At 45.1% G+C, this 21,280-nt stretch overlaps 1 protein-coding gene across 9 annotated transcripts in view; it reads right to left on the minus strand.

The window, feature by feature from the left end:
- Positions 1 to 21,280, minus strand: part of LOC132397426 (F-actin-monooxygenase MICAL2-like) — a 301,318-nt gene that overhangs the window by 242,631 nt on the left and 37,407 nt on the right. For 2 of the 9 annotated variants that reach the window (XM_059976203.1, XM_059976205.1), the window contains exon 1: positions 1,289 to 1,740. The exons of 1 other annotated variant lie outside the window; for it this stretch is intronic. The gene's annotated coding sequence lies outside the window, so the exon portion shown is untranslated. Of the gene's footprint in view, positions 1 to 1,288; positions 1,743 to 21,280 lie in introns of those variants that run through there. 6 more of the 9 variants (XM_059976207.1, XM_059976206.1, XR_009513377.1 and 3 more) reach the window with 5 other exon arrangements.

Here is a 21,280-nt window from a genome sequence, read left to right on the forward strand (position 1 = left end):
GTTTGTCCCACTCCCATCAGGATCATCCACACCAGGACCACCAGACTCCAAAACAGTTCCTTTCCCCAAGCAATGAGGCTGATCAACACCTCCACCCACTAAACCACCCCTCCACACCCCCAAACACCACTACCTTATCATTTCCTGTCAGTCACCTTGTGTAGACACTCCATATAACCATATAACCATATAACAATTACAGCACGGAAACAGGCCATCTCGGCCCTCCTAGTCCATGCCAAACTCTTAATCTCACCTAGTCCCACCTATCCGCACTCAGCCCATAACCCTCCACTCCTTTCCTGTCCATATACCCATCCAATTTTACCTTAAATGACACAACTGAACTGGCCTCTACTACTTCTACAGGAAGCTCATTCCACACAGCTATCACTCTCTGAGTAAAGAAATACCCCCTCGTGTTTCCCTTAAACTTCTGCCCCCTAACTCTCAAATCATGTCCTCTCGTTTGAATCTCCCCTACTCTCAATGGAAACAGCCTATTCACGTCAACTCTATCTATCCCTCTCAAAATTTTAAATACCTCGATCAAATCCCCCCTCCTGTGCCGAGGGTTAAAAAATCAATCTACAGATATAAGCTATCTATATATTTTTTTAATGTGCTCTTCACCTAATTGCGTTTTTGTGCTGCACCGGATCCAGATAAACAATTATTTTGTTCTCCTTCACTCTTGTGTACAGGAAATGCCATTAAACAATTTTGAATCTTAAATCTACCGGGCCAGAGTGGGGGGGAAACTGTCAGTGGGTGAGGTGCTATGGGAATACAAGTGCCTTCGCAGGCCGGTCAGATTAGAGCGCCGTGTCGATAGGAGCTCACTGGATGTGTATTTCTGTTTGTTGTCCAGACTCTGATCAAAAGGAAAGAGAGCGAGCCTTTTTAAAAGATTAAAAACAGCAGCACAGTACACTCTCAATCACTCTCCTAACACTAGGGAACTTTCCAGGGCTAATTTTACACCTGTCCAGAGCTTTGCCGGCGTGGAAGATCACATTCTCGGACAAACGATGAACAACCGCCAATCCATAACCAATGGGTAAGCGAGTGAGCTGGTAACCGCCGCTCCACGCTCCGCTGGTCAACAACTCTCTCCCCCGCTGGGCAAGCACAAGCTTGTTCCCAGAACCGAAGACAGTAAAAAATATCCCACGGCACCGAATCACTTCACTCAATTGCCAAAGAGTTTTTATCCCCCCCCCCCCAAAAAAAAAACTTTTAGACTTCCTGTTGCGGAGTGCAGAGTTAAATACCGGCCGCCGCTTACCTGTGCGACCCGTCAGGGACGATTCCTGCCCGGGATCTTCAGGGGGCCGGACAGACAGAGTGGGGGAGGAAGCATTTACAGTCCCAAGCCCACAACTGGACAGTACACTCTCCGCTCCAAGTTGGAACATCACTTTTGGTGATGTCACTAATATCGGAGCCACGTTAGTCAGCTCAAATTTCACAACTGGGCAGGGATTGGTGTTTGTCACTGCTCTGGCGCCCTCTGTGTCCACAAACTCGCCGGAATAAACCGGAGGCGCCTGTCCTCCCGGCACCGAGACGCGTTCTCCCCGAGTACAGGTGTCCCACACTCAAGGGAACAGGTTTAAAATGAGCGAACACCAGAGATTCTGCGGAACCCAGCAGGTCTGTGGAGATGAACAGACGCTTCAAGCCGAGACCCTTTCCAATATTTGTCGGTTTTCCCTTGTAGGTGATAGGTGGCAGCCAGATGGGTTTGGGAGGGGGGATGAAGTAAGCATCTGGGAGGTGACAGGTGGAAAAGGTAAAGGGCTGCGGAAGAAGAAATCTGATTGGAGAGGAGAGTGGACCACGAGAAAGGGATGGAGGAAGAGCACCAGGGGAAATTGGTAGGTAGGTGAGGAGAAGTGTGGGGAATGGAAGAGGGAGGGGGAAATTATCAGAAGTTGGAGGCTACATCGATGGAATATGAGGTGTTGTTTCTCCAACCAGAGAGTGACTTCATTGTTGCGGAAGAGGACCGACATGCCAAAGCAGGAATGGGGGTTGGAAGTGAAATGGTTGAAATGGGAGAATTAGGGAGGTGATATCAGCCCTAATTGTCCCATTTCAGGAGGGATTTGGAGGCTTTGGAGAGCGTGCAGGAGCTGCTCCACCCAACAACACACATATTTACCCCCAGCCTAATCACAGGACAGTTTACAATAACCAGTTAACCTGTTAACTGACACACCTTTGGGATGTGGGAGGAGACGGAAGCACCCAGAGGAATCCCACGGACTCCATGGGGAGAATAGACAAACTCCTTACAGATGATGTTGGAATTGAACACTGATACCCCAAGCACCCCTTATATTGGAGAGCATGTGTTCAAGGTGAGAGGGGAAAGGTCAAAGGAGATGTGTGGGGCAATTTATTTTTTATAGACACACAGAGACTGTTGGGTGCCTGGGATGCATTGCCAGGAGTGATGGTAGAGGCAGGAATGAGGAACGTGCAGAGAATGGAGGTACACGTCCACAGATGCCTGAAAGTTGCCTTACAGGTAGATAGGGTAGTTAAGAAAGCTTATGGGGTGTTAGCTTTCATAAGTCGAGGGATAGAGTTTAAGAGTCGCAGGGTAATGATGCAGCTCTATAAAACTCTGGTTGGGCCACACTTGGAGTACTGTGTCCGGTTCTGGTCACCTCACTATAGGACGGATGTGGAAGCATTGGAAAGGGTACAGAGGAGATTTACCAGGATGCTGCCTGGTTTAGAGAGTATGGATTATGATCAGAGATTAAGGGAGCTAGGACTTTACTCTTTGGAGAGGAGGAGGATGAGAGGAGACATGATAGAGGTATACAAGATATTAAGAGGAATAGATAGAGTGGACAGCCAGAACCTCTTCCCCAAGGCACCACTGCTCAGTACAAGAGGACATGGCTTTAAGGTAAGGGGTGGGAAGTTCAAGGGAAGGGGTCTCAATTTCCATCCTTCTGACGTTACCTAACATAGCGCAGCACAACACTGGAACAGGCCCTTCAGCCCACAATATTGTGCTCACCCAATGAAAAGTCTAACCAAACTAATCACTCCTGCCTATGCAATGTCCATAGAACAATACAGCACAGTACAGGCCCTTTGGCCCACAATGTTGTGCCGACCCTTAAACCCTGCCTCCCATATAACCCCCCCCCCCACCTTAAATTCCTCCATATACGTCTAGTAATCTCTTAAACTTCACTAGTGTATCTGCCTCCATCACTGACTCAGGCAGTACATTCCACGCACCAACCACTCTCTGAGTGAAAAACCTTCCTCTAATATCCCCCTTGAATTGAGAGAGAATAACCAAGGCTTTGGCCGGAATTTGGAGCACTGTGGACAGAGGGAGACATGTGTCCAGATGAGGCAGAGAAGGCTCAGGCTGAGAACTGGGAATTGCATCACACTTTCTCTGTATCTGGTCTCCCTCTCCCAGCACTCTCTCTCCCCCTTTTTCCCCTCCCCCACTCTGCCCTTCCCCCTCTTTCTCTGGCCTCCTTCCTCACTCTCTCTCTCTCTCTCTCTCCTGCTTGCTCTGCCCCTCCCCACTCCTCACTGAAGCAAGTAACTCGAACTGAATGCTGCCGATAGATATGAGCACAGCACAAGATGTCACTCTGGAAGGAATTCTGAGCCAGCCTCTGGGATTAATTATCCCATTTCAGCCCTGCAACTGCATTTACTGGTCACGGCACAGAGTGTGGGAGCAGGGAGGCCTCACTGGGCCAGAACGAGGCAGGGACTGGATCAACACACACAAAATGCTGTTGGAACGCAGCAGGTCAGGCAGCATCTATAGGGAGAAACGTTTCGGGCCGAGACCCTTCGTCAGGACTGGATCCGTGGGTAGGGTTCTGGTCACTGAGGTGAGGGAGGCGAAGGGACAGAAGGGAATTGTGAGATGCTCCTCGAAGATGGGGACGAGTGTACTCATAAGGAAAGACTGTCCAAACTGGAGCTGTCTTCTGTGGAATGGGAAAGAGTGAAGGGGACATTTAACTGAGGTCCAGGAAATGACCATAAGATATAGGAGCAGAATTAGGCCATTTGGCCCATCAAGTCTGCTCTGCCATTTCATCATGGCTGATCCAATTTTCCTCAGGTCCAATCTCCCGCCTTCTATCAACCTCTGCCTTAAATATACTCAATAATTTGGCTTCCACAGCTGCCTGTGGCAACAAATTCTACAGATTCACCACTCTCTGACTAAAGCAATTCCTCATCTCCATTCTAAGTGGACAATGAGAGAACCCGTCAGGGTGGAGAGGAGGGACCCTTTTCCCTAAATAGAAGAGACTGTGAGAAGAGAACACAGATTTAAATCCTTCTGCAGAAGGATGAGGAGGTGGGGTTGTTCTGATACTCTTCATGGCTAGAATCAAAACAATGGGCCGAATGGTCTCTGCCCTGGACTGGAAAAAGCTGCAGAAAGTTGTAAAGTCAGTCAGCTCCATCAGGGGCACTAGCCTTCCCAGCATTGAGGACACGTTCTAAAGGCAATCCTTCAAAGAGCTGACATCTGTCATTCTGACTCGAAGGACCCCCATCACCCAGAGAATGCCCTCTTCTCATTGCTACCATCAAGAACATAGTGCAGGAGACCGAAGGTGCTCACTTAATAATTCAGGAACAGCTTCTTCCCCTCCACCATCAGATTTTTGAATGGACAATGAATCCATGAACACTACCTCAATAATTTTTTTTTCTTTCTCTCTGCAAATATTTTAAATCTTTTAAATAAATATACTTACTGTAATTTATAGGGTTTTTTTCTTATGATGTATTGCAATTTACTGCAGCGGCAAAACAACAAATTTCACTACATGTGCCAGAGATATTAAACTGATTCTGATTGACATAGGAAAGGCCTTTCAGTCCATCATGCGGAAAGAAACTAATTCAGAGATTTTGCAGAATTTGGAAATCCACAGCAACACCTGGAAGAACTCAGCAGGTCAAGCAGCATCTATGGACTGGAATCGACCAGCAATGCTTCAGGCCGAGAGGGAGTAGTTGTCACTAATGACATCCGTTCTCTCTCCCCGCACATCGTCCCTGTCCCCCGTTCTGGCACAACATCCCCCATTCCGGCACAACATCCCCATTCCCCATTCCCATACATCAACAACAAATTTCACAATATATGCCAGTGATATTGAGAACATTTACCATAAACGCTGCCTGAGCAGGATGAAAAGCATTATAAAGGATGCATCTCACCCTAACCATGGACTTTTTACTCTCCTCCCATCCGGTAGGCACTACAGGAGCCTCCGCTCCCGCACCAGCAGGCACAGGAAGAGCTTCCACCCTGAGGCTGTGACCCTGCTGAACCTCACATCACAGCACTAGGCAGTATTGCACCCATATTGTACTGTCTCAGTACTTTTATATTTGTGTGCTGTAGCACTTAGTTTTTATTCACAGTTATTTTGTAAATAAGACTATTCTTTCGCATTTCTGGTTAGATGCTAATTGCATTTCATTGGTTTTGTATCTGTACTCGGCACAATGACAATAAAGTTGAATCTAATCTAATATTAAACCTGATTCTGATTCTGTTTCTAAGAGCTTCCAATATGCCTTTATCTTATCTGACCCTACCATCACCACAGGCACTCACCACTATTGTGTAAAAAACTTGCCCCTCACATCTCCTTTGAACTCTCCCCCCCCCCCACATTAAATGCATTCTCTCTGGTATTAGACATTTCACCCCTGGGAAAAAGGCTCTAGCTGATTTAAATCTTCTAAACTTCGATCAGATCTCCCCTCTGCCACTCCAGGGAAAACAACCCCAGTTTGCCCTCTAATCCAGGCAAAATCTGGTGAACCTCCAAAGTCTCCACATCTTTCCGGCTTACTGACTATAAATTCAGCAGTCGGCCTGCTCTCCTGGCTCTTACAGGGGCAGGTTCCATCATGCATCTTCCTGGTGGAAGCCCATGCAATGTGAAGTCTCTGGTGTTCACCATTGCATCCCCATTACTGACAACTAGAGTTGGTGACCACTGGCCAGACTTGAGCCCCTGCACTTGCTGTGGACAGCTAGAGAGACCAATATGAGGAAGGTTGAGGAAATTTTAAAAAAACAGTCAAGCCTTCAAGGAAGGATTGGCAGCACAAATGCATAGAGGCTGCCATATTGCTTTACAGCAATAAAACACTTGGTGAAACAAAATGGCAACAAAATAATCGGCAGGAGTACAGAAACGGACGGGATCCCGGACGCCGCCATTCAGCTGTTTATGTAACAGATTTCCCCCCCCCCACAAGCCATCGGACTACCAACTTACTGCCCTCTGCTGTGCCTATTGTCTTGTTTATTATTGATTGTAAAGCCTGCACTGTTCTGTGTACTTTATGCAGTCCTGGGTAGGTCTGTAGTCTGGTGTAGTTTTTGTGTTGGTTTATGTAGTTCAGTGTAGTTTTTGTATTGTTCATGTAGCACTATGGTCCTGAAAAACATTGTCTCGTTTTCACTGTGTACTGTACCAGCAGTTATGGTCGAAATGACAATAAAAAGTGACTTGACTTCAGTGTCAGCAATCTTGGTTCAATTCCCACTGATCTCCGTAAGGAGTTTGTACTTTCTCCCTGGGATTGTGTTGGTTTCCTCTCACAGTCCAAAGACGTACAGGTTAGGGTTAGTGAGCTGCAGCCATGCCAGAAGCATGGTGCCACTTCTGGACTGTCCCCAGTACATCCTCGGACTGTGTTGGTCATTGACACAAATAAGCACTTCACTGTTTCAATGTACCTGACAAACAAAGCTAATCTTTCATCTTTATCTTTAGACAGCGAGGGGAAATACTGTTTAGAAAGTTTACAGCTTCTCCCTTGCTGTGGTGTTATAATCGTTTTATAATCCTGCACAAACTCTCAGGTCTTCTTCCGCCAGTCTCTTCAAATTAAACAACCTCCTTTGAAAGATAATTGGCAGGTTAGCTTTTTTGAACTTTGCTCCTAAACTGTGGAATTCAATACCTGAAACTATAGGGGATGCAAACTCAGTCAACACTTTAAAACACCAGCTCAAAACCTACAGTGCCTATAAAAGAATTCACCTCCCTTGTAAGTTTTCATGTTTTATTGTTTTACAACATTGAATCACAGTGGATTTAATTTGGCTTTTTGACACTGATCAACAGGAAAAGAATCTTCCATGTCAAAGTGAAAACAAATCTCTACAAAGTGATCTAAATTAATTACTAATATAAAACACAAAATAATTGATTGTGCAAGTAATCACCCCCTTCAAGTCAGTAATTAGCAAATGCACCTTTGTCAGCAATTACAGTCTTGATTTGTATTTAGAGCACAGATACAGGATCTTTAGACTAACCTGTCCATTTCAACCATGGTTCAAGATTACCATCCAAACAGATTATGTCAAACAGTCAAGAGGTTTAAGATTCAAGATTGTGTAATGTAATTTCCAGTACATAAGTGTAAAGGAAAATGAGGTAATTGTTACTTTGGATCTGAAGCAACACAAAAAAAGCACAATAAGATAAAGAACGCAATAATAATTTCAAACAATAAATATAAATACACAAGATAGATTGTATGTCCATAAAGTGACACTTGGCACAGGAGTGTCTGTACATAAGGTGACTGACAAGAAATGATAAAGTAGTGGTGGTTGGGGGTGTGGAGGGGTGGGTTAGTGGGTGGAGGTGCTGATCGGCCTTCCTGCTTGGGGAAATTAACTGTTTTTGAGTCCCCCAGCTAGTGCCAATTTCCTGCCATTTCCATTTCCATTCCACCATGTACCTGTCCAAGTATTTAAATGGGAAGGATGCAGTGAAGGAGAGGATACAGAGGGAAGTAGAGGCAGGGAAGGACAGGAAGGAATAGGCGCGCAGAGGGAGAAAACAATAAACCAAATACCAGATTCATTTATCTACCATGTGTACATTGAAACATAGAGTGAAGTTGATTACTTGTCTTAACAATCTAAGGACGTGCTGGGGGCAGCCCGCAAGTGTCACCAAACATTTCAGCACCAACACAGCAAGCAACTAAAGAACGAAGCAAGACAAGCCCAGTCCCTACTCCTCTATATCTCCAAAATCATACCCACAAACCTACTGAACAATTAAGTTTCAACTTGATACAGCACAGCAATCAATGCAATCAGAATCAACAAGCTCCAAACCTGGGCCTCTGTACCTCCCTCTGCAATTGCATCCTTGATTTCCTCACCAGGAGACCACAGTGTGCGGATCGAAAATAACATCTCCACCTCACTGATGATCAACACTGTGCTTAGTCCACTGCTCTACCCTCTCAACTGTGCAGCAAGGGACAGCTCAAATCCCATCTATAAGTTGCCAATAACAACTATTGTTTGCAGAATTTCAGCTGTTCACAAGGAGTAGTGCAGGAGTGAGATAGTTCAGTTTCTTGAAAAGTGTCACAGCAACAACTTTGCACTCGACGTCAGTAAGAGTATTGGTCATGGACTTCAGGAAGGCGAAGTCAAGGGAACTCATACCAGTCTTCATCGAGGGATGGGCAGTGGAGAGGGTGGGCAGTTTCAAGTTCCTGGGTGTCAACGTTTCTGATGAATGAAACTGGGCCTAATTGTATTGATGCAATTACAAAGAAGGCACAACAGCAGCTACATTTCATTAGGAGTCTAAGGAAACTTTGTATGTCACCAAAAACTCTCTATGTCACCAAAAATTTCTACAAATTTCTACTGTGGAGAGCATTCTAACTGGTTACATCACTGTCTGGTGTGGAGGGTCCACTGCACAGGATCAGAAAAAGCTGCAGGAAGTTGTAAACTCAGTCAGTTCCACCATGGGCACCAGCCTCCCCGGCATCGAGGACATCTTCAAAAGGCAATGCCTCAAACAAGCACCATCCATCGTTGCCATTACCTAGGACATGCCCTCTTGTCATTGTTACCATCAGGGAGGAGATACAGGAGCCTGAAGATTCACACTCAATGTTTCAGGAACAGCTTCTTCCCCTCCACCAACAGATTTCTGAATGGACAATGAACCCAAGCACACCACCTCACTACTATTTGCACTTATTCAATTAACTTTCATGTACTCTTTTTCTAATTGCAATTTAAAGCATTTTTATTACATATTGTAACATACTGCTGCCATAAAACAACGCATTTCATGACAAGTGCCAGTGATATTAAACCTAATTCTGATTCATAACCTCGACAGAGATGGCAGCTCAGTGCCGTCGTGACCGGTTTGGGGGAGGGGGGTGCGGAATGTGGAGGGAGACAGAGACGAGGGAGGGGGATGGTGGGACTGAGAGGCATAGAAATATGGAAGGAGAAGGATAGTGGGAGTGAGGGATCGGAAGGGAGTCTAGGAATAGAGGGACATCCATTTAGAACAGAGATGAGAAGGAGTTTCTTTAGCCAGAGGGTGGTGAATCTGTGGAATTCATTGCTTAGATGGATGTGGAGGCCAAGTCTGTGGGTATATTTAAAGCAGAGATTGATAGGTTCTTGATTAGTCAGGGCATCAAAGGTTTTGGGGAGAAGGCAGGAGAATGGGATGGAGAGGGATACTAAATCAGACATGATGGAATGGCAGAGCAGACTTGATGGGCTGAATGGCCTAATTCTGCTCCTATATCTTATGGGATACAGATCTGGAGTGAGCAAGAAAGAGGGAGGTATGGAGGGATAGGGATACAATATGGAGGGAGCAGGATAGAGAGAAAGAGGGAGGGCAGGATAGAGTAAGGAGAGGGCCTTTAGCTTAGTCAATGATCCCTCCCATCTATCCAGCAATCTCTTTGACCCCCTACCATCATGCAGGAGGTACCATAGCATTAGGACAAGGACTGTTAGGATGAGAAACAGCTTCTTCCCCCAGGCTGTGAGATTACGGAACTCTCCGCCACCACCCAGGTCTCATCATGAATGAATCACCAGTAGCGTTATACTGTTTACTTTTTAACTTGTCTCGTAAAGCACCTTATTACTTGTTAATTTATTTGTGGTAATATTACTTTACGCGTTGGGTGTGAGTCATGGGTATTGTGTTGTGCACTTTAGTCCAAAGAAATGTTTTTTTTTGGCGGTGTACTTGTGTGCTGTTGAATGAAAATAAACTGAGCTTGAACCTGAGAGGGATAGAGAGAGGAGGAATGGAGGGATAGAGAGAGGAGGAATGGAGGGATAGAGAGAGGAGGAATGGAGGGATAGTGGGGTTACATATATGGAAGAGAGAGGGTCAAGATCCAATAACAGAATTGTCCACCCCTCTGCTAAAAAGTCCAGAGTAAGTTTATTATCAATAATAATGTCACCATATATAACCCTGATTCATTTTCTTGTGGGTATTCACACCAAATACAAAGGAACACAATAGAATCAATGAAAGACTGCACCCAATAGGATAGGCAAACAACCAGTGTGCAAAATACAAAAGAAAAAATGCTACTAATAATAATTAAATAAATATTAAGATTCAAGATTCTAAGTACATTTATCATCAAAGAATGCATAAATTATACAACCTTGAGATTTGTCTGCTTACAGGCACCCACAAAGCAAGAAGCCTGAAAGAACCCAATTAAAAAAATAAATACCAACTGCCAGTGCCCATAGAGAAAGAGGAAAAAAAACAAAACATGCAAACAACAACAGCGTTCCAACCAACTTGAGTCCTTAGATCCGAATCCTCAGAGAAGGCCTAAAGCCTTGGTATTCAGTTCATCATATCAGCGGGGCAAATCATCACAGATTTCACAGACACAAAGCAGGGGCAGTCTCACAGTCCCAGTGTCAGAGAGAGAGGAGCCCCCAGTCTATCTGGGCCAGCATTAAATTGTCCGAGCAGCGGCTTGTGCATCAGATCTGGCTCCACTGAAGCAAATCGTTCCAGGCCTAGAATATGCCACCCAGTAATTTGTTTTGGGGCCTAGCTTTTGCTGCTGAAGAAGCCATCTGCTTGGCTTGTCTTCTTTGAATCATTCACTCACCTCTTCATTGTTCATGGTGATAGTTTACCACAATTTACTTTTTTTTAAAGTACACAAGAACATGAGATGAAGAGTCCTTGAAAGTGAGTTCATAGGTTGTGAGAACAGTTCCATGTCGGGGTGAGTGATGTTGAGTGAAGTTATCCCCTCTGGTTCAAGAGGATGATGGCTGAGGGTAATAACCGTTCCTGAATCTGTGCTGTGAGCCCTGAGGCTCCTGCCCCTCCTGCCCAATGGCAGCAGCGAGCTGAGGCTGGAGTATGGGATTGAGGCCCAGCATCGTCTCCCTGGGATACGGCGTTGGCCCTTTCACTGGGCTGCGCCCATTACATCATTACCTTGTCTAAACAGACCCAGAGGGGCAGACGATGCCCAGGGTGATAAACACGGGCTGAGTGTGAACACAAGTTCAGACTGTCAGACAGCACACACTAATGGGAAATGCCTGTTGGAGGGCAGCGGAACGCAGCTGAGATTGGGTTACTGCACTAAGTATATGCCGTGGTGACTCAGCGTAAAACAGCCCAAACTGCACTACATGGTTTCAGCTAAGCAGAAATCCTTCACATGGGGGAAAAAAAACGCCATGCAAGATTCATTATTCAGATCAGACAGCATTTCACAAAATGAATAAACGTTGGTTTCCAGCCAAGACTCTCTTCAGGTCCTGATGAAAGGTTTCGGCCTGCACACTGACCATTTTTTTCCTTTCCATAGATGCTGCCTGACCCACTGAGTTCCTCCAGCATCTGCAGACTCCCCTGTGTTTACTCAGATCAAAGCTTGATCTGCTAGAAGATAGTTTTGGAAAGAAGAGCATCAATAACAAGCCACATCTACCGTCTGCACAAGGTGGTGGACACAGCCCAGTCCATCACAGGCAAAGCCCTCCTCACCACCGAGCACATTCACTGGGACAGGAAAGATGTATCGAAGACTCCCACCACCTCCTCTCACTCCTACCATCAGGAAGGAGGTATAGAAACCTTGGGACCCACACCACCAGGTTCAGGAACAGTTACTACCCTTTAACCATCAAGCTTCTGAACCAGAGTGGATAACTTCACTCACCTCAACAGTCATCTGCAGATTCACAATTTACAATTCTTGTTTTCAGTATTATTTTTATTTGTACAATTTGTCTTCTGCACAATGGCCATTTGTCAGTCTTTATTAGTGCATACCTCTTTATAAATTCTGCTGTATTTCTTTATTTTCCTGTGAATGCCCACAAGAAAATGAACCTTGGGGTTGTGTATAGTGACATTTAATAAACTTACTTTGAACTTTGACATTTAGATAGCACATTGTTGATGGTGAAACCTGCACACATTGTAAGGAGTACAGGGAGGTGAAGGCTTGATTAAAGGAGTGTGTTTTACGACACCACATACAACCCAAAGATTCATTTTCTTGCAGGCATTCAACATAAGTACAAAGAAACACAATAGAATCAATGAAAGACTGCACCAACAGGATAGACAAGTAACTAGTGACAAAAGGCAATAAACTGTACAAATACAAAAAGATTTTTTTAAATAACAAATGAAAAACAATAAATATCAAGAACAAAAGGTGAAAGTGAGTCCATAGGTTGTGGGAACATTTCCGTGATGGGATGAGTGAAGTTATCCATCCCCTCTTGCTCTAGAGCCTGATGGTTGATGGTTTATTGGTATTGATTTTGTCCCAAGGAAGGATCGCGGCTTGAAACATCAACTGCTTGTTCATTTCCACAGATGCTGCCTGACCTGCTGCGTTCCTCCAGCATTTTGTCTCTATTGCTCTGGATTTGCAGAATCTCTTGTGTTTTTGGTTGATTATTGTCACATGTACAGAGATACAGCTTTGCACACTGTTCATTCAGATCAGATCATTACGCAGCACACCGAGGTAGAACGAGGGAAAACACAGAGTAAAGTGCAACAGTTACAGAGAAAGGGCAGAGCAGCACCATGCTGGCATAGTGGCCAGCACTATTACAGTTCAGGGTGTCAGAGTTCAGAGCTCAATTCCAATGCCCTCTGTAAGCAAGTTTGTACGTTCTTCTTATGAGAGTGTGGGTTTCCTCCGGGTGCTCCAGTTCCCTCCCACAGACCAAAGATGTACCAGTTAGGTTAATTGGTCATTGTAAAGTGTCCTGTGATTAGACTGCGGTTAAATCGGTGGGTTGTTCTGCCAGTAGGGCCTGCTCCGTGTTGTATCCCTAAATTAAATAAATAGTATACAATACAAGATCCTATCCATACACCAAAACATATCATTATGACCATAGCTCAAAGCCAAGGACAATATCAACATTAGATCCTGTCACATCTCCTCCCCCCCTCTTCGTTCAGAAGGAACATGGAGGACAGGTCCCATAGCAAATCTCCGGTGCAGTCCAGCAAGGAAGATGCTTCTTTACCTACTGGCTGTTCAAGAACCCTGTAATTTCCAGCACACGAAATTCATGGAGTTCAACAGCAAGGAAAAAGGCCATTTGGCCCACTGATTTCTGCTGACCCAGTTGAAACATCAATTGTTTACTCTTTTCCACAGAAGCTGTCTGGCCTGCTGAGTCCTTCCAGCATCTTGTGTGCGTTGCTCCAATTGAAATTCCACTTTATTCGACCCACAGCCCCAGCAGCTCTCCCCACATTCCACCCCTCACCTACACATTTGGGGGATATATAGCAGTTAGTTAACCTTGTTTTTGCTATGTCTCACCAGAGGACATCTTCAAACAGTGATACCTCAGGAATACAGCATCCATCATTAAGAACCCTCAGCATCCGCGACATGCCCTCTTCTCATTGTTATCATCAGGGAGGAGGTACAGGAGACTGAAGACACACACTCAGTGATTCAGGAACAGCTTCTTCCCCTCTGCCATCAGGGAGGAGGTACAGGAGCCTGAAGACACACACTCAATGATTCAGGAACAGCTTCTTCCCCTCTGCCATCAGGGAGGAGGTACAGGAGCCTGAAGACACACACTCAACAAGTCAGGAACAGCTTCTTCCCCTCCGCTGTCAGGTTTCAAAACACTACCTCATTATTCGCTTTCTTTGCACTATTTACTTAGTCTGGTAATTTAACAATAATCTTTATGACTTTGCATTGTGTTGATTAAAAGCTTGGTTTTATTTTTCACGAGCTTGTGAACACGTGTAACACACAGTGAAATGTACCATTTGCATTAATGCCCAAGGCTGTGCCCTCCGGACCGCGGTCACCCACGATACATATATACAACCCAATGAAACAACGTTCCTCCAGACCACGGTCACCCACGATACATATATACAACCCAACGAAACAACGCTCCTCTGGACCATGGTCACCCACGATACATATATACAACCCAACGAAACAACGTTCCTCCGGACCACGGTCACTCACAATACATATATACAACCCAAAGAAACAATGTTCCTCTGGACCACGGTCACTCACAATACATATATACAACCCAACGAAACAATGTTCCTCTGGACCACGGTCACCCACAATACATATATACAACCCAACGAAACAACGTTCCTCTGGACCACGGTCACTCACAATACATATATACAACCCAACTAAACAACGCTCCCCTGGACCACGGTCACCCACAATACATATATACAACCCAACGAAACAATGTTCCTCTGGACCACGGTCACTCACAATACATATATACAACCCAACGAAACAATGTTCCTCTGGACCACGGTCACCCACGATACATATATACAATCCAACGAAACAATGTTCCTCCGGACCATGGTCACCCACGATACATATATACAACACAACGAAACAATGTTCCTCCGGACCACGGTCACCCACAATACATATATACAACCCAACGAAACAATGTTCCTCCAGACCACGGTCACTCACAATATATATATACAACCCAACGAAACAATGTTCCTCCGGACCATGGTCACCCACGATACATATATACAACCCAACGAAACAACGTTCCTCTGGACCACGGTCACTCACAATACATATATACAACCCAACGAAACAACGCTCCTCTGGACCACGGTCACTCACAATACATATATACAACCCAACGAAACAACGTTCCTCCGGACCACGGTCACCCACAATACATATATACATCCCAATGAAACAACGTCCCTCCGGACCACGGTCACCCACGATACATACTGTATGTGATGGTAGCATCAGTTGGTCTCGAGAGACCGTGGATCTGCACCTGGAGTTTCCAGGGCTTGTATGGGAGACTGGCAGTTGCCCAAGCTGCAGGCCTTCCGCTCTCCACGCCACCGACGGAAGGGCACTAGGACCCATACAGCTTGGCACCGGTGATGTCACAGAGCGATCTGTTGTTAAGTGCCTTCCTCAAGGACACAAACACGCTGCCTCAGCTGAGGCTCGAACCAGTGACCTTCAGGTTACTAGTCTGATGCCTTGCCCCCTAGGCCATGTGCCAACACCTGTACAAACCAACAAAATAATGTTCCTCAGGACCATGGTGAATTGAATTGAATTCTTTCTTTTCCAATATTGAAAGTGTATATAAAAGGCCAAGAAAGATAAAAAAAACTACCAATTACATTATATCTGTTCATAATAGCAATCTCATTACCCCATATCCATGTAAGTTAATCAATAGTTATATTGAACTAAATTAATTTATTACAAAAAAGTCTAACCCCTACCAAGACCGAAGCTGTTCATTAAGGAGAAAGGAAGGTAAAATACCTTCTCATATAATAAAAATCAATAATAGCCAACATCTGAGTTTAAACAACGAATTGAAGGTTTTGAAAATAATTTAGTAAAGGTCCCCACGATGTTTGAAAGTCTTGACGAGATTCAGAAATTGAACAACGAATCTTCTCTAAATCTAAACATGACGTAATGTTGCATAACCACTGAACATGAGTAGGAGGAAAAAGATCTTTCCATTTAAACAAAAGTGTCCTCCTAGCTAAAGAGAATTAAAGGTCAAAATATGTAAATCAGATGCCTTCAGCTTAATATCTTGTCCTGCAACAATATCGAATAGGGCCGTCAAAGGGTTAGGCTTAAAATTGACATTAAAAAGTAAGGAAAAAGTTTGAGAAACTTCCTTCCAATATTTTTCAAGATTTAGACAAGTCCAAAACATATGAATTAATTAAGCTTCTCCATGAAATGAATTGACTTTATTTCTTACATCCTTCACATAGATGCGGAGTAAAAATCTTTACATTTTGTGTCTAAGTGTGCAATGTGCAATTATAGTAATTTATAATAATTTATGCTAAATAGAAGAGTTAACGTAACATAGAATTACACTCAACTCAGCGTGAGTTCAGCAGTCTGATGGCCTGGTGGACGAAGCTGTCCCAGAGCCTGTTGGTTCTGGCTGTTATGCTGTGGTACTGTTTCCCGGATGGTAGCAGCTGGAATAGACTGTGGTTGAGATGCTTGGGTCCCCAATGATCCTTTTTTTTACACCTGTCTTTGTAAATATCCTGAATCATGGTAAATTCACAACTACAGATATGCTGGACTGTCCACACTACTCTCTGCAGAATCCTACGATTAAGGGAACTACATTTCCCATACCAGTCAATGATGCAGCCAGTCAGGATGCTCTCAATTGTGCTCCTGTAGAAAGTTCTTTGGATTTGGGGCTCTTACCAAATTTTCTCAGCTGTCTGAGGTGAAAGAGGTGCTGTTGTGCCATTTTCACCACAGCTGGTGTGTGCAGACCACAAGATCCTCGGTGATGTGGGTGCTGAGGAGCTTAAACCTTTTTACCCTCTCAACCCCAGATCCATTGATGTCGGGGGGGGGGGGCTAGTCTGCCTCCATTCCTCCTGTAGTCCACAACCAGCTCCTTTGTTTTTGCAACATTGAGGGAGAGGTTGTTTTCTTGATGCCACTGTGTCAGAGAGATTACTTCTTTGCTGTAGGCCTCCTCGTTATTGTTTGAGATGAGGCCAATCAATGTAGTGTCATCAGCAAATTTAATTAGCAGATTGGAGCTGTGGGTGGTGACCCAGTCATGGGTATACAGGGAGTAAAGGAGGGGACTCAGTACAAAGCCCTGAGGGGCTCCTGTATTGAGAGTCAGAGGGTTGGAGGTGAGGGAGCCCACTCTTACCACCTGTTGGCGATCTGACGGGAAGTCCAGGATCCAGCTGCACAAGGCAGGGTCAAGGCCGAGGTCTCCGAACTTCTTTTCAAACCTGGAGGGAATAATGGAGTTGAATGCTGAACTGTCGTCCAAGAACAGCTTTCTCACATAAGCATCCTTCTCCAGATGTGTAAGGACAGTATGTACAGCTGTGGCTATTGCGTCGTCTGTCGATCGGTTGTGTTGGTAGGTGAATTGTAGGGGGTCCAGTGTGGGTGGTAACGCACTGCAGATGTAATCCTTGACCAGCCTCTCAAAGCATTTGCTTATTATTGAGGTGAGTGTGACAGGACGCCAGTCGTTCAGGCATGTTACCTTGGTCTTTTTTGGTTCAGGGACAATGGTGGATAATTTGAAGCAGGAGGACACTCTACACTGGGAGAGGGAGAGATTATGTGATATACGTATTGTGTACTCACAATACATATATCACACACAGCACATAAAACAAAATGCTACAGGTTCATAAAATATAATCAAAATGCACATGAGGGGTGTAGTAAACAGCCCTTACAAGCCAGTGGTGATAAATCTGATTTGGAATTCTGAAACAGAATGTGGAAGGAACCCACAGTACCTGGGAAAACCTACGTAGTCACAGAGAGGAACGTGCCAAGTCCACACAGGCAGTGCTGGAGGTCAGGATCGAATCTGACCCCTGGAGCCGAGAGACGATTTCAGGAACGTTTAATAGCAATATTTAGCTGCAGCAAGGGTTAGGAGGGTCAGTAACAAATCAAGGTGACTGGCCAAGGCACACGGTGGGGACTGACTGGACAGCTGTCTCAAAGAGAGTACAGGTGTATTCTTAGATGCCTAGATACAGACTCTTAGATTCTGTAAAATGAAGGGAGAGTTCTCTTGAATATTTGCTAATGACCAAATCCAAAAATGGTTTTATTGTGAAATACTGAGCAATCAAAAATATGAGAGATTTCATTCAGTAAATTCCAAAGTAAATATTGTCTGACAAGCCTTCACATTCCATCGCTCTATTCTTACCACTAAAAAACACAGACCCCCCCCTCCTTTGTATAAACTTGCAGAAATAGTTTAGATCTTTTGTGGTGGAGCCAGGATTCAGAAACAGTCCCCACCCAGCCTCTCCACCATCTTCACACACTCTGAAATAGTCAGGAGCAACTCGCAGGCAAGGTCAGGAACACAAGGTTCTGGAGGCTTGCTACCAAGCCTGGGGTTGGAGAAACTGTCTCAACCACACCAATACTCCCACATCATAGTTAACTCTGTACAGTCAGGAGGATTCCATTGGCTGTGGAGTTTGAGATGAAGGCAGATGAGAAGAAAAGGTTACCAAGACAAGCACTAAGTGCACTGCAGATGCTGTGGTCAAATCAAGACGTACAAACAAGCTGGATGAACTCAGCAGGTCGGGCAGCATCCATTGAAATGAGCAGTCAACGTTTCGGGTCGAGACACTTTGTCAGACATTTTGTCTACTATGGGTAGTAGAAGAAGGCAGAATCATGAGAGAGGTGATAGGCAGCTAGAAGAGAAGACAGAGTGAAGGTGGGATGGGGAAAGGGAGAGGGAGGGAATTATCGGAAGTTGGAGAATTCGATGTTCGTACCAAGGGGCTGGAGACTACCCAGACGGTATACGAGATGTTGTTCCTCCAGCCGAAGTTTGGCCTCCTCATGGCAGTAGAGGAGGCCATGTGTGGACGTATCCGAATGGGAATGTGAGGGAGAGTTGAAGTGGGTGGCAACCGGGAGATCCTGTCTGTTGTGGCGGACGGAGCGGAGGTGCTCGACGAAGCGGTCCCCCAACCTGCGTCGGGTCTCGCTGATGTAGAGGAGGCCGCTCCGGGAGCACCGGATGCAATAGATTACCCCAACAGACTCACAAGTGAAGTGTTGCCTCACCTGGAAGGAATGTTTGGGGCCCTGAATGGTGGTAAGAGAGGAGGTGTAGGGACAGGTGTAGCACTTACGCTTGCAGGGATAAGTACCAGGTGGGAGATCTGTGGGGAGGGACGTGTGGACCAGGCAGTCGCGGAGGGAACGATTCCTGCGAAAAGCAGAGGGGGTAGAGAGGGAAAGATGTCCTTAGTGATGGAGTCCTGTTGAAGGTGGCGGAAGTTGCAGAGGATAATATGCTGGATCTGGAGGCTGGTGGGGTGGTAGGTGAGGACAAGGGGAACACGGTCCCTGTTGTGGTGATGGGAGGATGGGGTGAGGGCCGAAGTGCAGGAAATGGAGGAGATGCGGGTGAGGGCATCATTCTTGATGGTAGAAGGGAAACCACGATTCTTAAAGAAAGAGACAAGCCTTTGCTGTGTTTTGGCTGATTACAGACACAATGAGATGCTGATCAGAATGCTTCTCCACAAAGATGTGCAGGTGTAGAACAGGTTGGCCAGAACTCAAAAGGGGCTAACAAAGAGTAAAATAGATTGTAACGTCCTCATTCACTGAGTACAAGAGATGCAGAAACAGTCAGAATCACAGTCAGGTTTATCTTTACAAACAAGTGTCGTAAGCAGCAAAGTGCAAGACAAAATAATTACACTACAGGTTATAATAACTAGATAGATAGCTAGATGGCAGACACGAGAGATTCTACAGATGCTGGAAATCCCGAGCAAAAAACGCTGGAGGAACTCAGCAGATCAGACAGCATCTATGAAAATTAAAAAACAGTTGATGTTTCAGACTGGGACCCTTCATCAGGACTTGATAGATTGATAGACAGACCAGTAACTAGACAACTAAGTGAAAGAGGAATTGCAAGGTAGTGTTCATGGACCATTCAGAAAGCTGATGATGGAGGAGAAGCTGTTCCAGATTCAGTGAGTGTGTGTCCTCAGGGTCCTGTACCACCTCCCTGATAGTAGGAATGAGAAGAGGGTGATGAGATGAGATAGACACTGTAAATACTAGAATCTGGAGCCTTAAAAAAAAACTGCTGCAGGAAATTAGTGGGTCGAGCAGCATCTACAAAGGCAGAGTGATGAGGTTTTGGTTTGAGAGCCTGCCTTGGGAGTGCAGAAGAGGGGAGATTGTGATTTCAGAGATCAATAGCTAACATATGGTAAATTGAAAGACACAGGAAATTCTGCAGATAATAGTAATCCCGATGAAAAGTCTCAGTCTAAAATGTCAACTGTCCATTTCTCTCCAAAAATGCTGTCTGACCTGCTGAGTTTCTCCAGCATTTTGAGTGTTTCCAACAGATAGAAGGAGGAGGCAGGAGGGCAACAGGGAGACAGGGTCCCTTGCACCCCTGGGGTATTAACTGAATCAGAATTAAGTTTATTCTCACTGATTTACATGATGTGAAATTCTTCATTCAGCTTCCCTCTGCCCCCGTGATCTTACACACCCAGTGCTCACCCTGTCAGGGACTCTGCTTGTTAATGCAGATATCTAATTAACCAGCAACTCAATTCATAAAAGCATGCAGACATGGTTTAGAGGTTCAGTTGATGTTCAGACCCAAACATCAGAACGGGGAGGAAATGTGACCTAAATGACTTTGACCATTGAATGATTGTTGGTGCCAGAGAGGGTGATTTGAGTGTCTTGGAAACTGATTTCCTGGGGTTTTCAAGCACAACAGTCTCTAGAGTTTACAGCGAATGGTGTGAGAAACAAAAAACATCCAGTGAGCAGAAGTTCTGAGGGGTAAATGAGGGAGGTCAGAGGAGAATGGCCAGATTGGTTCAAATAACAACATGTTACAACTGTGGTGTGCAGAAGAGCATCTCTGAATGCACAACATGTCGAACCTTGAAGAGGATGGGCTACAACAGAGGAAGATCACAAACGTACACTCAGTGACCACGTCCAGGAGATGCATACCACCTCCACAAGATCATCCTTATGCTCAGAAGTCTCCTATGCTCTCCAGCTTCTTCCTAAAACAGGTCTGCGGATCCTGGCACTTCCTCCGCATCAGTTTCTTCCCCAGGACTGCAGGGAAAGGCTCACCCCACCTTCTCAAGGGCAATTAGAGATTAGCGATAACACCCAGATCCCAAAAAAGGAAATCTATGGAAACAAGAATGCACAGGTGTGTTTAAAATTCTTGAAAGTCAATGCATCATCAATCAACCTGAAGAGCCATTGGGAAAGATTATTCATCGTGAAATGTGAGTCACACCCAGCATCACTGCCTCTGTACAGCTTTTCC

Source organism: Hypanus sabinus, chromosome 7 (genome assembly GCF_030144855.1).
Source record: "Hypanus sabinus isolate sHypSab1 chromosome 7, sHypSab1.hap1, whole genome shotgun sequence".
Lineage (NCBI taxonomy): Eukaryota > Metazoa > Chordata > Chondrichthyes > Myliobatiformes > Dasyatidae > Hypanus > Hypanus sabinus.